Genomic DNA, 15,598 nt, shown 5'->3' with positions numbered 1-15,598 from the left:
ATTTCAGCTGCTGCGATATCCCCAGTCTCTTTGTTATTGGGGCAGGAGTAATCCAGTGTATTTTCCTGTTGATTTTGGATCAAGGACAGAGTAACTGTACCTGGCATTTGAGGCCTGAGAGCGTCACCCTCTCCTGAAAAGTATTCACCATTAAGGGGTATGGGTGCCTAACGGCCATTTGTGGTGGGAGGTAGAAATGGATGTTTGTTGGTGTCTTGCAGGTGCTGCTGATGTCCTTTCTGCTGTCCCTGGTGTGGAAAGACAGAGGCAGAGATGGTTTTGAATCTCTTCAAATTGTTTTGAGTGCTGCAGTTGCTCACCCTAAGCTTATGCCGTTAGATCTCTTTCATGGTGTATTTTAGTCCTGAGAGGTAAAAGGTGTGTTGTTAGGGAGTGAGGTAGCAAACGTTAGTTGCAGAGGTGGTGCATGTACCGCAGAAGTTCTGTGCCCCCCCTTCCCCCGTCCAAGAGTCCAGTATTTGCATAAACCCACCCAGTGTCCTGTGACTAACAATCTCGCTCTGCTAACTCTTCCCGCAAAACTTTTCTAGCAGGTTCTTATGCAGCGTTATATTTCTACCAACTTTATATTTTAAGTACCATCAAAGACAACCTGTTTAAGTATAACTAAAATTCCTGCTTCTGCATTGAAGATTTTCAGTGTATGCTATAACACAGTATTTAAAAAAGAATAATAATTAATTCTATTTTTAAACTAAAGAGAAGAAAACCATAAAATATGTGTTTAGAGATTGCTAAAGAATCCCATGGTGCAAAACACAAATATTGATTTTCAATCTCTTTTAACTTGCTATTGTTTGGAACCCATGTGCCTTGTTTAAAGATTTTTATGTTGGTTTGGGTGAGTTCTGAAATCAAGAACTGCTAAGTACCGTTCTACTGTTCTTGGTTCATGTCACCAGGATTACTACACTTAATTACTCTTGCTCTAATAAGAAAGAGTTTGGAGATCCCACAGCAGCCAAAATCACCATTTGGACAAGCACCCCCATCATGCAATGCGGGGTGGGTGTGACCATGCACATCAGCAACTAAATGCCTTTGCATCACATCACCAACAGATGGCAGGGTATAGTTCATTATGACCCTGCTTACACCCTCCCCCCCAGCCAAGAATTGGTGGCCCTGATACATCACACTCCCTGTTATACCAACTCATTGGTATTGAATGCTGAAGTTATGGCTAGCAAAAGTAGCCACCCATCTCTGCCCTGTAGCATCCAGCTTAGCCCTTGTTAACACAGAAGTCAGTGGATTGTTCTCTGTCCATAGCTGAAACTGAGCACCGGACAAGTAGTCTGGAAATTTCTCAGTCATGGCCCATTTCAAGGCCAAGAACTGCAGCTGGTGGATGGGATAGCGAGTTTCGCTATCAGACAGTCCTCAGCTGGCAAAGGCTACAGATTTACATTTACCTTCCACTTCCTGGTAGGAGAGTGCTCCCAGACCCTCCAAACTGGCATCAGCATGCAGGATAAACCGTTCGTTTGGGTCAGCAAGGACTAGGACTGGCACGTGAATCAGGCAAATAATGATTTCCCGTAAAGCCCTGTCACATCTCTCATCCCGCCATGTCCCCAATGGAGAGGAGAGGAGCCCCTCCCCTGTCCCAGGCCAGGCACACCAGATCTGTGCGGGGAGGTGTCCATGATCCAACCCAGGCGTGCTGGAGCTGCTGGGGAGAGAAGATCCTTCCTCAGCCCAAGTGCACCAGAGTTGATGTTGCAGTGGGGGAGAGGTATCTCTCATCTGGTTTTTAGATGCTCTGATGCAAGGGAGCAGGAGAAAGATTTTTCTTCTCCTTGCATTTCAAACCCTTCCCCCCCCCAACCACTTTCTGCTCTAGCCTGATCTCTCTCTCTCATGTCTCCAGGGCCATCATTAGCCATAAGCAGCTGCCTAGGGCATCACTAGGTCTGGGGGCACCGCTCTGGTGGGAGCCCGGACAGATGGGAAGCAGTGGAGCATGTAAGAGCAGGGCTGCTGGGTCCTAGAGAGAGCCGAATGCAGCACAGTCTGAGGGAGGGGATTGGCTGCTGGGGTCTCTGGGAAGGGGAGGGGGTAGGGGTTGGGGAAGGAGCTCACCTGTGAGTGTGACTCTTTCCCCCCGGCTGAGGTGATGTGAGGCAGGCTCTGCAGCTCTGGAACCTGTGTCCTTTGTTGTCCCCCATAACATCCATTCTTCTCCCCCCCTGCCCCATGGAGCACCCCCTCCTTTCTCCCTCCTCCTCAGGAGGATCCCTCTCTCTCTCCTCCCTCCCCTCCGTCAGGGCTGGGTTGGGTGAGGTGCTGGGGGGTAGGTGGGGGGAGGAGGCTGGCTCCCTGCCTGCTGAGGAATGAAAGTGAAAGTAACTCACTTCCTGGGCAGTGAGCCAGGATTGGAATGTCACACGGGGCTGGGCTGGGGTTAGCCAGATGTGTGAAAAATCAGGACAGGGGGTTGGGGTAGGGTGAGCAGATATCCCTATTTTATAGGACCAGGCCCAATTTTGGGGTCTTTTTCTTATATAGGCTCCTTTTACCCCCCACCCCCACCCCCTGTCCTGATTTTTCACACTTGCTGTCTGGTCACTCTGGGTGGGGGTAATTGGTGCCTATATAAGACAAAGCCCCAAATATCGGGACTGGCCCTATAAAATTAGGACATCTGGATCTGGTCACCCTAGCTGGGGAGCGCCTCCCACTGGGCTGGCAGCTGCCACTGATCCATTTCATCCAGGGGGGAGCTGCACAGGGCAGGATGAGCTGCTGTGGCTCCATGGGTGACCTGTCCCTGAGATCAGATGCTGGGCTAACTTCACCATGGTCCATAAGGCTGGTGGTGGTGCCCATTGGCGTGTGATTGGACCTGAGGGTTTGCTGCTGCTGTTGCCACTCTGCACCCCAAGAGGTGGATTTTGGGGTCTACTGCAGCTGTTGGACCAGCAGGCTGGGGAGTGAGCCAAGCATGAAAGCAGTGCTGTGTTGCCATTTAGATTGTCATTTAACAACTTTGTTTGCCAAAAATTCTTGCTAACAATCCTGAATCCAATTTCAATATTTAAAGAAAAAAAAATCAATATCTTAGCCCAAAACAGAAAATTAAGTTGTTGACAATTATTAGTGACAGGTTTGGTTTGAGGCAGGGAGTGGGCCAGTTTTCATCAGAGAAACAAAAAATGTCGACTGACTTTCCTATAGCCTGTTACTCCTGATAAGAGCCCTCCAACAACTGTAATATGCTCATCTCCTTACTAGCGTATAAAGCAGGGGTCGGCAACCTACGGCACACGTCCCAAAGGTGGCAGGTGAGCTGATTTTTGATGGTACGCAGCGGCAGGCTGAGCGGCTCAGCCCATCACTGCTCTGGGGTCCCGGCTGCTGCCCTATTGCCAGCTGGGATACCGGCCGCCGGCCCCACTCAGCACCTGCTGCTGGCCTGGGGACCCCCAAGGAACCCCAGGCTGGCAGCGGGCTGAGCAGGGCGGCTGAACCACTCAACCTGCTGTCAGCCTGGGGTTCCATTCACTCAGCCGGCAGCGGGCTGAGTGGGCTGGTGGCAGGCTGAGCAGGGCCGGTGGGGGGTTGAGTGGCTCAGTCTGCGGCCAGTCTGGGGTGCCGGCAGCACTCAGCCTACTGCTACTCCGGGGTTCCGGCTGCCGGCCCCTTGCCAGTCAGGAGCCCGGCCGCCGGCCCCACTCTGCCTCCTGCCAGCCTGAGTGAGCAGAATCCCAGGCTGGTAGCGGGCTGAGGGGGGTTGGTGGCCGGGATCCTGGCTGGCAGGAGTTGGTGGTCAGAACCCCAGACCAGCAGCGGGCTGAGCGGGTCTGGGGTTTCATTTACTCAGCTGGCAGTGGCCTGAGCAGGACCTCAGATAATAACAATAGTTTATTTATATAATATAGAGATAGAGAGAGACCTTCTACAAACGTTAAAGTGTATTACTGGCACGAGAAACCTTAAATTACAGTGATCTTGGCACACCACTTCTGAAAGGTTGCCGACCCCTGGTGTAGACTGACCATATGTTGTACTAAGATTCTCCTGCTTTTTTTTTTCCTGTGAGTCAGTATAGCCTTTGCCAGCCCAGAAGTTGGGCAGCCAATGTTTTACGTTTTCACAATGTTTTCTCCAACTTTCATAAAGTAATTACATAGTTAATATGAGTTAAAAAGGCCAGGGACACTTCCTTGTGAAGAATCTGTACAGCAGCTCATGCTAGAGCTGTGAAAATGTCAGTTTTTGATGGAACTTTAGAGGCAGTGATTTATCATGTATTTTATCACATGAATGTGCTGCTATTGCTAATGTCTTTCCAAACAAAAATAAGGCACAATAGGACTTCTGTAACATTTCTGTGTGACCTTAATCTAGATGAGATGATTCTGTGCTGACTTCATTTTGGTCACTTTGTCCTTTACCTAGCAGTAAAACTAGGGTTATATTTTCCCACTATTTGGAGACCCAGCTTATTAAACTGATTTTGCAGCCAAAAAAGCCAGAAAGATTGCTTTTAATTAAAAACAAATCTTTGTTTCAATACCTCTTCATATAAATTTCCAATAAAATTTTGACAAAATTGAAAAAATTATATTATTTGCATCATTCTGTCAAATCAGAATTTTTTCTATAGTGCTACTTCTTTAGTGCTAGTGCATCAGCATTACAGTGTGCTTCATTAAGTTAAACTGGTTTTAATAACGTGAATGTGGCAAGTTTTCCAATAGTGTAAGCTTATATTTGTGTTGCTAAGAGCAGATCAGGCACAGGGGCACCAGTTTCATAATCTCGCCTAGGGCACCATAAATCCTAAGGACGGCCCTGCATGCCTCAATTCTCTTTTTCCTGGCCTTGTTCCAGAGCCCTCACAGCCCAATTCTCTGCCCTAACGTTGAGCCCTCTACTGCACCCTGAACCTCTCATTCCAACCCCATCCCAAAGCCTGCACCACCTAGCCAGTGCTCTCATCCCCCTGCACTCCAACTCTCTGTCCCATGTAGCCTGATTTAGGGTGTACTAATAATATTAATTTGGAAAATATGATGAAAATTTAATTTATTAGCTTACATTTAATTTAATTTAATTGAGTTATAAAGTTACAGTTGCATTACTGCTATTCAAAAGATACATATGGCATTATATGCAACAAAGTTTTGGTTAATATACTCACACCCTTCCTTGATAACCTGGTGGTAAGAGACACAGAACCAGCCTTGCAGTTCAGGTTTCTCAATTCTTGAGTGAAAGAAGCAGTGCTTAGAAAAAGCTAATGTTACTTTGGGTTTACTTGAATAAGTTAAACTTAAAATCAAATCCTAATAAACAAAGAATAAAAACTTAGGGAAACCGAGCTTAGCCGAGTTACTTTGAAACTTAAGTTTAAGAACAAGTACAGCCTACTGATAGTAGATAGAGAGAGTGAAGGAAGTTAGTCAGAATGATAGAGCGACGTGCTCTAGCGAGGTGGGTTACCTCTTTTATAGGGCACAAGTGCCGGAAATCCTTCCTCCTATGCCCAAATTTCTTTTCTTACCCACAAAACATTAGGGTACGCTTACTTCATAGGCTAGTATGTTTGTGCGTGTTGATGACATGTACATATGCACATAAGTTCCCTTGTGGTGTATGTGTTAATTCTGTGGGTACAACACTGAAAAACCCCTTATGCCATTCTCCATTGTCGATTGGTCTAGGTAAAGGTCTTAGACAGGCGTGGGTACTTCTCTGTTTAAGTAACAAGATAAAGGTCAATTTTCCTTTCTGAGTAAAAGGTCACACTATAGAGATGCTAACTTTGCCTTAGCTTAACATACAGGATATGGCCTGTAGGTCCTCATAAGTCATGTGCCCCAGTCCCCTAGTCATTTTTATTGCCCTCTGCTGGACTTTCTCCAGTTTGTGCACATCCCTTCTCATGTGGGTCCCAACCCCAAAAGTACTCACATTTCACCCCAATGGCTCCAAAATGTACATAGGGTGCTGTCATGGTCAAGTCACTCCCCAGCTCTCCAGTGGAGCCTGCTGGCAGAGAACAAGGTGAAAATTAGCCAGGACGTTGCTCAGTCAATTCCCTCTGCTCCCAGCAGGTGGTATCGGAAACCTCCAAGATCACACACTTCCCTTTCTCTCATCAGCTTCAGGCCCCAGGGTTACAAATGTACAAACCAGTTGAGATTCTCCCCTGGGCTCAGGGTGTGGGGCTGCTCTGAGGGGATGGACTTGCACATTTGGGATATTAGTGCAAAGATACAATTTCAGTTTCTCATAGAGAAAACTGAGGGCATTGGGAGAAGTTTTCAACTAGCAATAATCACGCCTCGGATTAACCTCATTGGCTATGATACTGCCACTTCTTATTTAGTGAAAGGAAAACTGCAGTGACAGCCTGGTTACTGAGATGCAAAACACTTTCCTCCTGGGAGAAACAAGAAGTTAGAATTAGAAATTTACATAGTTTGTTCCAATGTTGGCACAGGTTTAATTTTGCTTCTGTGTAGGTTTGTTTCAGGCTGTGACTGTTTTGGTTTATTGGGTTGTTTTGTTTTTTTTAATTGGAATGGAGCTTTTAATTGACATTTTCTGGATTCGAATGGCTGACCTGCAACACCAGTTTTGACATAGTTCTGCATATTTTATACAGATTTGGCCAGTATTCAAGGATGTGATTCCTTTATGGGAGGTTTTAGTGGTCAGGCTTATTTATTTTATGTTATTTTCTCATCCTGCTGTAGCACACCTTTTTGATAAAATGTTGAAATTATTAATTTATGGCATTTGTTAGTTTTTATTTTTAAAAACAAAGTTTTTCTTAATGTTTGGGTTTTAAATTAAGCATTGTTTTTTGTTTCAATTTTTCATTTAGGTTTTTGTTGTTGATGGGATCTTTAAGAACTTTGGATTTAAATAATATTTTTATCTCAAGGTTCCAAAGACTCAGACAAGGTTTTCATCTCGAGGCCAAAAGACCAAAAACATCAAGACACTTGATCATGTCCTTGGATAGACCAAGAGACGACTCACACTAGATCTGAGCTCATAGTATTAAAATTTGGACAGATTTAGATTATTAAAGTAAACCCTGTTTACTATTTTATTTTTAATAAAGGTTGTATTGCTCCCATAAAGGATGGAGCCTGCCCCCCAATTTTTTTTTGTCTAGCCCATCTCAGTCCCCCACCAAACGAGAAGAGTCTGATGCCACCTGCTGGTCACTGGGTGTCACTGCTCTCCAAGGGAAGCACACTCTGTGCATTACCGTGACCGGTCCCTGGGTGTCACTGCTCCTAGAAGGCAGACACACGCTGTGCATTACGCCACCTGGCCACTGGGTGTCACTGCTGTATCAAGGGAAACACCTTCTGTGCATTACCCTGAATGACCACGAGGTGTCACTGCTGCGCCAACGGAGACACCTTCTGTGCATTACTCTGACTGCCCACTGGGTGTCACTGCTGCACCAAGGGAGACATAAGAGCGGCCAGACTGGGTCAGACACAAAGTCCATCTAGCCCAGTATCCTCCTGTCTCCTGCCAGCGGCCAGTGCCAGGGGCCCCAGAGGGATTGAGCAGAGCAGGGAATCATCAAGTGATCCATCCCCTGCCGCCCATCCCCAGCTTCTGGCAAACAGAGGCTACAGGCACCATCCCTGCCCACCCTGGCTAATAGCCCGAGATGGGCCTGTCCTCTGTTCATTTATCTAGTTCTTTTTTGAACCCTGTTATAGTCTTGGCCTTCACAACATCCTCTGGCAAGGAGTTCCACAGGTTAACTATGCAACTGCCCTGAGTTTACCCTCCTCACATACCCCGGGTTGTATCTGGAAAAGAGGATGAGGATGAGGAGAGCCATGATGTGTCTGTCACTGGCTGGTGCCTCAGTTTCCTCTAGGCAGCAGTGCTGCAGGCTCCTTTGGTCAGTTCCCATGCAGCTGTGTCGGGGGAAGGGGGAGTAGAGGCTCATGCTCCCCAGCCCCACGCCCCTCCCCCAGCAGCTGGGGAATCCAGGCCAAATGTAACCCTGGTAGCTGGGCCGGGGTTAGCCTGGGCCGGGGTAGGGCTGGGGAGGAATTGCGGGGGAGACAGATGCACCCGCTGTGAGGGGAGATCCTCCCATTCCCTGCCAACCCCCCTCACTCCTTGCAGCATGGCACCCCCTAGCACTTCTTTCTCTGTCGTGGGGGTGTCTGCTGCCTGCTTCTCCCTTAGCATCAGTTCTCCCCACCCTGGGGCACTGCTGTCACCCATCCTGTGCAAACAGGCAGGCCCTGGTGTGCCCCATGGCACTGCCCTGCAATTGGGGGGGGGGACAGCTGTTGGATGGAATATGGGGGTGGGCAAGGCTGGGGGCCAGGACTCCTGGGTTCTCCCCTCAAATGTGGGAGGGGATTGGGGGTTAGGGGGTAAAGAGGGGGAGGGCTGGGATCCAGGGCTCCTGCTTTTTCTGGTTTTCTCCACCTCCTGCAGCGGCCTTGGTCCTTTCAGTGCATTTCCTGTTCCAAATTCATTTGCTGACTTGTGCAACCCACCCCAGAGGTGGCTGCATCTCAGTGTTGGGTGAGGCACCCTTGGCTGCATCACCTCCTAACCGCGTCTCTCTCCCCCTGCAGGTGACCCTGCAGCACTCGGCAAACATCCACAAGATCGTGGGGGGCGCTTAGAGCATTGGGCAGGCAGGGGCCAAGAATCCAGCCCCCTGCCCCCAGAGAATGGGACCCAGCCCCCCCTACTTTTTACAGGGATTAAAGAGGGGCAAAGGGGGGCAAATCAGAGGAGGGAGGTGGCCAGGGTCCGAGCAGGGGGTGGAAATTGACAGGTCGGGGGGTCAAGCAGCTGGAGGCAGAGTTAGGAGAGGGGCTGAAGGGCAAAGTCAGGGACGGGGGAAGGAGCGGGAGTTCAGCCCAGGGGGAGGCGCTGCCAGAGGGTTAAACCCCGGCACAGGCAGGGGCAGAGGGGTAACAGTTACCCCGGGGGGCTGAGACTCCAGTGTTTGCAAAAACAGGGTGCGGGGAGCAGAGGGGCTTTTCTATTTCCCCTCCCACAGGCAGCACCTCTCAGCATGGGCTTCCCAGGGCTGGGCTCTTAAAGGCACAGGCATCCCACTGCCTAGACCCTGCAGCTCCTCTCTGATGTAACCTGCTGAGGTGCTGCAGTAGGAGACTCAATTCAGTGAAACCGGCATTCCCTATACGCCCCCCAGCCAGGGGGCTGTGCACCCCCTCCCCCGAATTTCCCCAACACCCCCCAGTGGTCAGGTAGTTACATGCAGCGCTGCCAATGTTGTCACTGGCTGCAAATCTGAATGGAAATTGAAACGTTAACACACAGTTTAAAAGCAGATCCAACGTATGAAAAATACTTGTACCTGAGAAAGTAAAATAGGTTTGAGAAGTCTGGACAAAGTCGGGTTTCCTCACCCAGCTGTTGTGTTTGCTGACAATGTTGGTGCATTGGCTTCGGCAATGTTGGCCAACCTCAGAATTTCAAATGATGATTTGGAAGCAAGGTGTGAATGACTCTCCCCTGACAGCTAGTGATGAGCCAGGGTTGGGGGAGGCTTTGGGACCAGACTGTATTTACATGAACTCACCTACTCTGCCGAGGTGTCCAGCAGACAGAGCTGTGCTGCCTGTGCTCTAGGTGCCCAGAGGAGGAGGGCAGGTGTGTGGGGCGCCAGCCTGGGGCTCTTCCTCCCTCCTGCCAAGCCCTGACTATCAATCCCAGCCCTGACCCTCCTTTCTTCAAGCGCCATGTGGGCCAGAGGAAAAGTGTGGCAGGAAGCACCAGGGCCAAACTTGTGGGCATCAGGTGAAGCAGCAAGAATCCCAACCAGCCGGGGAGAACCAGAGCAGATCTGTGCTGGGAGAAGAGCTGCAGCAAGCGGAGCCAGAGGAGCAGCCCAGGGAGCTGGAGGCAGAGCCGCAGCAGCCCAGGGAGCTGGAGGTGGGTGCAGGGAGCAGCGTGGGAGAGCGAGGGGGACCGTGGGCAGAAGGCCCAGTGCAAGGAGATGCCACCCGTCAAGAGATCTTGCAGGCCAGACTTTTGGGAGTGGGGGGATCATATCCCCTGCAAGGGGGGCTGACACTGGGAACAAGGGGCCTGTCACCTAGAGCATGTGGCCACTGCCAGAGCAAGTGTCCAGCCCGTGGTGTCCCTGCAGCACAGCCAGGGCCTGGGGAGGAGGCCTGGGACATGTGAGGGAGAGACTGTGACCTGCCCTGGCCCTCCAGAGACGCTGGTTGTGATCTCCCTGCGCCACAGAACAGGGTGACGTGTTTTCCTTTCCCATCTTTCCTTGTGTTTTACACTGATTGCTGGGTAGTAAATGGTGTTTGCTTGAAGCACATGCAGTGAGGAGTGGGTCAGGGAAGTGCCCAGAGTGGGGACACTGTAGCCCTGTTCAAGTGATCATGACAAGATTGAGGGTCATCAAACCCCCCAGGATTCCTGGGCCCAGCCTTGTTGGGGTGACGAGGTCTCTGCCACACAGGAGAGTAGAAAGAGCCTCCTTGGGGTCAGGCAGCCTCTGGGTAAGGGGGTGGGGACTCAGATCCTTTCTCCAGCCAATTGCTCCAGGGTCGTGTATAAACCAGGGAAGTTCCCCACAATAGCCAGACGTGAACCCCCTGTACACTTGTGCTCTGTCCTCATTGCTTCTCTGCCTCTCTTCCCCCCATCTCTGCTGCTCCCCCTCTGGGCTTTCTCAGCACCTGGCCCCACAGCGCTTCCTGGCAGCCAGAGACTGCGTGTTCTAGGCCTGCTCCTGTGGACGTGGCCTCTCTACTGATTCCTGAGGAAAGGAACCTTTCCAGGAAATGGCCACGGCTTCTGGGAATCCGCACGTGGCTGGTGGGCAGCACCAGGAATCATTTGACTCCTGGCACACAAGGGAACTTAAAAGCTGAGCACCCAGACAGGGGCTTGAACCCTGGACTCTCAGATTAAGAGCCTGATGCTCTACCAACTGAGCTACCTGGGCTTGTTGCAACCAGCTTCACCGCTCACCACAAGAGTGAGCAGGCAGGCAAAAGAGAGGCAAAAAAAGTCCCAGGAACCCCTCCTCTTTTTCTGCACAGCCACTGCCTGTCAGCAGGATTCCTCCTACTCCTCCTCCCTCCTCTGCCTCAGTGCGACTAAATCTCCACACCTAGACAGCCGGTCCGTCCGCTGCACCCCAGTCCCCCATGCCTGAGCCTCCCTGCCAAAGCCCTGCACCTGGCCCCATAGAATTAAGTCTCACGTGTCACTGGGAACTCGACTTCTTGTGCCCAGAGAGTCTCGGCCCCCTCAGCAGATGACCTGAGAAACACAATGTTGCCTTTTCCAAAGAAGTGTTTGGAGGAGTTTTTCTTATGTGGCCTAATGGATAAGGCATCTGAGTATGGATCAGAAGATTGAGGGTTTAAGTCCTTTGGTGGTTGTGTTTCTGCAATTTTACCGTTGTGCTGAATGTCCTGCTCCCTTCAGGGCTGGAACCTCTTCTTGGCCGCTCAGGCCAATGCTCTGGCTTCAGCTAGAGCCCCAGGAAGGAGTTGGGGGGTGGGTGTCACAAAGGCTGGGACATGAGCCCCAGGTGCTTCCAGTCTAGGCTTTGCCCTTCCTGACTTGCCAAAGGAAGTGGGCGTGTGGCATGGCAGGGAGCAGCCTGGCTGGGAGTTTTTGTGCCTGTCTGAAGGCCACACATAGGCATGTTCCTGCCCTCCTCTAGCCCTGACCTCTGTGGCTTTTAAGCCTTCCCTTCCCAGCCGCCTCTGCTCTAGGTGCCCAGAGGAGGAGGGGTGTTGCTGGGTCACTTTTACAGATGCCCCTTCCCTGGTACTGCCCTTGCTAAGCTGCGCAGAGGAGCTTCCATCCCCAATCCCTGCCTGTCACTGCCCAGCAGTCCTCTGGCACCATTCCTGAGGGTCAACCTTCCTCGCTCTCTTCCTGCCATGTTGGGAAAGACAGTTCCCATCTCTCCTTGTTAAAGGTCAGGTGGGCCAACTAGGGGCAGAAGCCCATTCTATGTTTTCCTACTGCAGAGCCCAAGCTCAGGGACTCACCTTGGGTGCAGGCACTGCTGTGCTCCCAGAAAACAAGCCACTGCTGCACAAAGAGGGATGAAAGGGTCTGACAAAGCCTGCGATTGAACCAAGGACCTTTAGAGCTTCAGTCTAATGCTCTCCCAACTGAGATACTTTGGTAGATACATGGTAGTATTTTGGCCTGTTCCTTCTCTGTCTGGGCTGTTTTTGTCAGCAGTTGCACACAAAAAGGACAGAAAAACGAACGGCTGCTCCACACCCCCACCGGAGGAACCCGGCGCCCTTAGCTGTGGGGAGTAAGAAGTGGCTGTTGGCTGTCAGGGCCTGTCCCCGAGGAGCTGGAACAGCAGCTGCCGCCTCCCCCTCGGCTCCAGGCTGTAGGAAATGCTCATTGCCTGGCTGCATGGGCGGCTGCTGCTCCGTGCTCTGGAGAGCGTCTGTATTGCTCTGCCAACCCCCCGTCTTCACTGAGCCAGTCTGGTAAGGTCCCAAGTGCCCCCTCCGGCCTGGCAGCTGAGAGTCTGTGCAGACATCAGCCCCCCTGCCAGCCCCACAGGCAGCAGCAGCGCCAGCCCCCCAGCACCACAGGGGCACTCAATGCACTTCCTGTGGGGAAATGGCTCCTTGGCGTCCAGCTGCTAGAGTGAGAGCCAGGGGAGAGCAGTGTCTGGCTCACCGTGGGGGAGAGAAGAGACCTGGTGAGTGCGGCTCTCCCTCAGCCTCCCCCGCAAGGCTGGTCAGTTTTATTGTCACTGTGATAGTGCTTCCCATCAGGGCCACCCGCAACAACTCCACCCCTTCCCCCAAGCCCCCACCCCCTCCCCTCCTGCCCCATTCCTCTCCCTCTCCCACCTCTTCCTGTCTCTTGCTCCTCCCTCTCCCCGCCCAGCAACTCCTGCACCCCACTGAACAGCTGATGACTGGCAGGTGGGAGGTGCTGAAGGGGAAGAGGAGGAGCTTGTCAGCAAGGCCTGTAGTGGGGCGGGGGAGCTGGCTGCCAGTGGGCGCTGAGCACCTATTTTTGCTCTGTTGGTTCTGCAGCCCCGTAGCTCCCATGGAGTCGCTGACTTGGCTCCTTTCACACTCTAGAGAGAGGAGCAGAACCAGGGCTATGGCTGATCTATGGGGCACCAGGTGAGTGGCAGAGGCTTCAGGTGCTGAGAGTTTGCCCGACACCTCAGGGACACAGTGTGAGGTGGTGTCCCAGGGATCTCTATGAAAGGAGCAGAACAGGATTTACTTGGGTTGGGAGAGAATTGAGAGTGTCTCAGGGGGTTGTACAGAGGTATTGCCCAGGTGAGAGACTGGCTAAAACACAGGCCTCGCTATGAGCAGGATTTGAACCTGCGCAGAACAACCCTATTGGGCTTCAACTCCAACCCCTTAACCACTCGGCCATCACAGCTGTGAGCACAAACCTTCCCCAATGCCAGAGAAACTGGTAAAGAATCACAATGCCCAGGAGTGAAGTCATCTGAACTACAGAATTCCCACCGCAAACCTGGCTCCCAGAGCACAGGGGGGGATTTGGGGTTTGTTCTCTTTGCTTAGCCATGTGCAGTAGCTCATGATCTAATACGTCTGTTAGTCTATAAGGTGCCACAGGATTCTTTGCTGCTTTTACAGATCCAGACTAACATGGCTACCCCTCTGATACTCCTAGTGACGCTCTCCAATGGATCCCCATCCTCCACCCACCGTGAGGTAGGTAGGAGCAGATCACTATTATCCCTACTTGAAAGAGGGAGAAGCTAAGGCTGAGAAAGGAGAATTGACTTGTCTTAGGTCACACAGCCAGCCAGTGGCAGAGTTGGGAATAGGATCCAAGAGCCCTGATTTTCAAACTAACCATCAGACCTTGAATTTCATACATTGAATGACCTGAATAAAGTGTTCTCAGATGAGCTCCAAACCAACAACAGTGCACAGTAATTATTCAGCAAGTATTTGAGAACTGCAATGTTAGAGAGAATCATGAACTGCTCAGAGACCATTAATGCAGCAAAGCAGCAAAATTTGTTAACATATAACAGGTTATGACTTATTTCTTTGGTCTTAAAAGAGAACAAGGACCTGAGTCTCCTCCCTGTCAATAACCCCCTGCTCAGCCAATCAGGGTAGAGACTGAGGATGGGAGGCTGAGGGTTCTCACCAGAGAGCTCAAAGGATGGCCCAGGTCACCGGTGCGGATCACTGCCCGAGAACTATTTCAGCCCCATATTTTTGGGTGGCCCTCCCACAGTGGGAGCTGCAGAGCACTCCCCCGCAACACACACACACACACACACACACACACACACACACACACACACACACACACACACACACACACACACACACACACACACACACTGCTCCTGGTGTTGGGAGGGGAACTGGTGAAAGGACAAACAAAGCAAGAGACAAAGAAAAAGGAGGGAGGGATGGATGGAAGAAAAGGTGAAACAAAAAGAACAAACCCTAATGTCCCCACTGATTCTATGGGACAAAATCCCAAGTATGGAATAAAATTCTGCCTCCTTAAGCTCATGTTTTCCATGCCTAGAATTCAACTGTCACCTGATGGCTCAGACTGAACAGGTTTCAAGGAGGCTCTTGCCTTCTGAACAGGGACGGCTGTTTTCTAGTAAAATCACTAAAAGGGAAGGAGAAAACTCGAAAGAGGTTCCTCCTGGCGCTCACGTCCGTGAACCCGAATACTCTCTCAGTCCTCAAAGAGAGACCGGGAGAAGGAGACTTGCTGAAGCAAAGCCACAGGGGTCTCTGAGGTTTCCCTGGCCCCTCGCCCCTGTCCTGCCTGGCTGATGTCAGCATCTCTCTGTGAGGTCACCACCTCCCCACCACATTTGACCAATAGTCTGAGGTCCTGCAAAAGGCCTTTGTGATGTCACTGCCACACCCCTCCCTTGCTGTGCTAATGTCCTGCCCCTGGCCAGGCACTTTGGAGGTTTGAGCTACTCCCTGTGGATCACCCCACTCAAGGAGCATTCGTTCTAGGCAGCAAGCCGGCTAGACAGGAAAATATCAGACGCTGCTCCCAATGCTACACTCAGTTTTTCAGAAATTAGTCAACTTTATGGCCAGAAGAGACCATTAGAGCATCTAATCTGACCCCCTGCATATCACAGGCCTCCTGTATGACACAATAGCTACTTTTGGGGGCAACACATTCCAGAAAGGCATCTAGTCTTCATTAAATGACATCAGGAGATGGAGAATCCACCACTTTCCTGGTAGCTTGTTCCTGTGGTGAAACATCCTCGCTGTTGAATATTTGTGCCTTAGTTGTAATATGAATTTGTCTCTTTTCACCTTCCAGCCATTGGGTCTTGTTATGCCTTTCTCTGCGAGATTAAAGAGCCCTTTCATACCCAATCTTTTCTCTCCATTAAGGCACTTCAACACTTCAATGAAGTCACTTTTCATTCATGAAGGACCCCCCGCCGCCGAATTGCCGCCGAAGACCCAGAGTGGAAGAATCTCCGGAGGCCCGGACCCCACGAGAGTTTTCCAGAGCTCCCGGAGTTAGTGAAGGACCCCGCTCCAGGAGCCCCAAAAAACTGTTGTGGGGGCCCCTG

At 51.0% G+C, this 15,598-nt stretch overlaps 2 non-coding genes across 2 annotated transcripts; both read right to left on the bottom strand.

Moving 5' to 3' along the window:
• Positions 1–6,221: 6,221 nt before the first annotated feature.
• On the bottom strand, positions 6,222–6,361 carry LOC120389445. Its single transcript, XR_005590923.1, has one exon. It is a non-coding gene; the product is annotated as a U4 spliceosomal RNA (small nuclear RNA).
• Positions 6,362–10,902: 4,541 nt separating this feature from the next.
• TRNAK-CUU lies at positions 10,903–10,975 on the bottom strand. Its single transcript has one exon. It is a non-coding gene; the product is annotated as a tRNA-Lys (tRNA).
• Positions 10,976–15,598: the final 4,623 nt, after the last annotated feature.

The sequence above is a fragment of the Mauremys reevesii genome, linkage group 23 (assembly GCF_016161935.1).
Source record: "Mauremys reevesii isolate NIE-2019 linkage group 23, ASM1616193v1, whole genome shotgun sequence".
Taxonomy (NCBI): Eukaryota; Metazoa; Chordata; order Testudines; family Geoemydidae; genus Mauremys; species Mauremys reevesii.
Note: the sequence above shows the minus strand (reverse complement) of the source record. Positions and strands in the feature narration are given on the sequence as shown.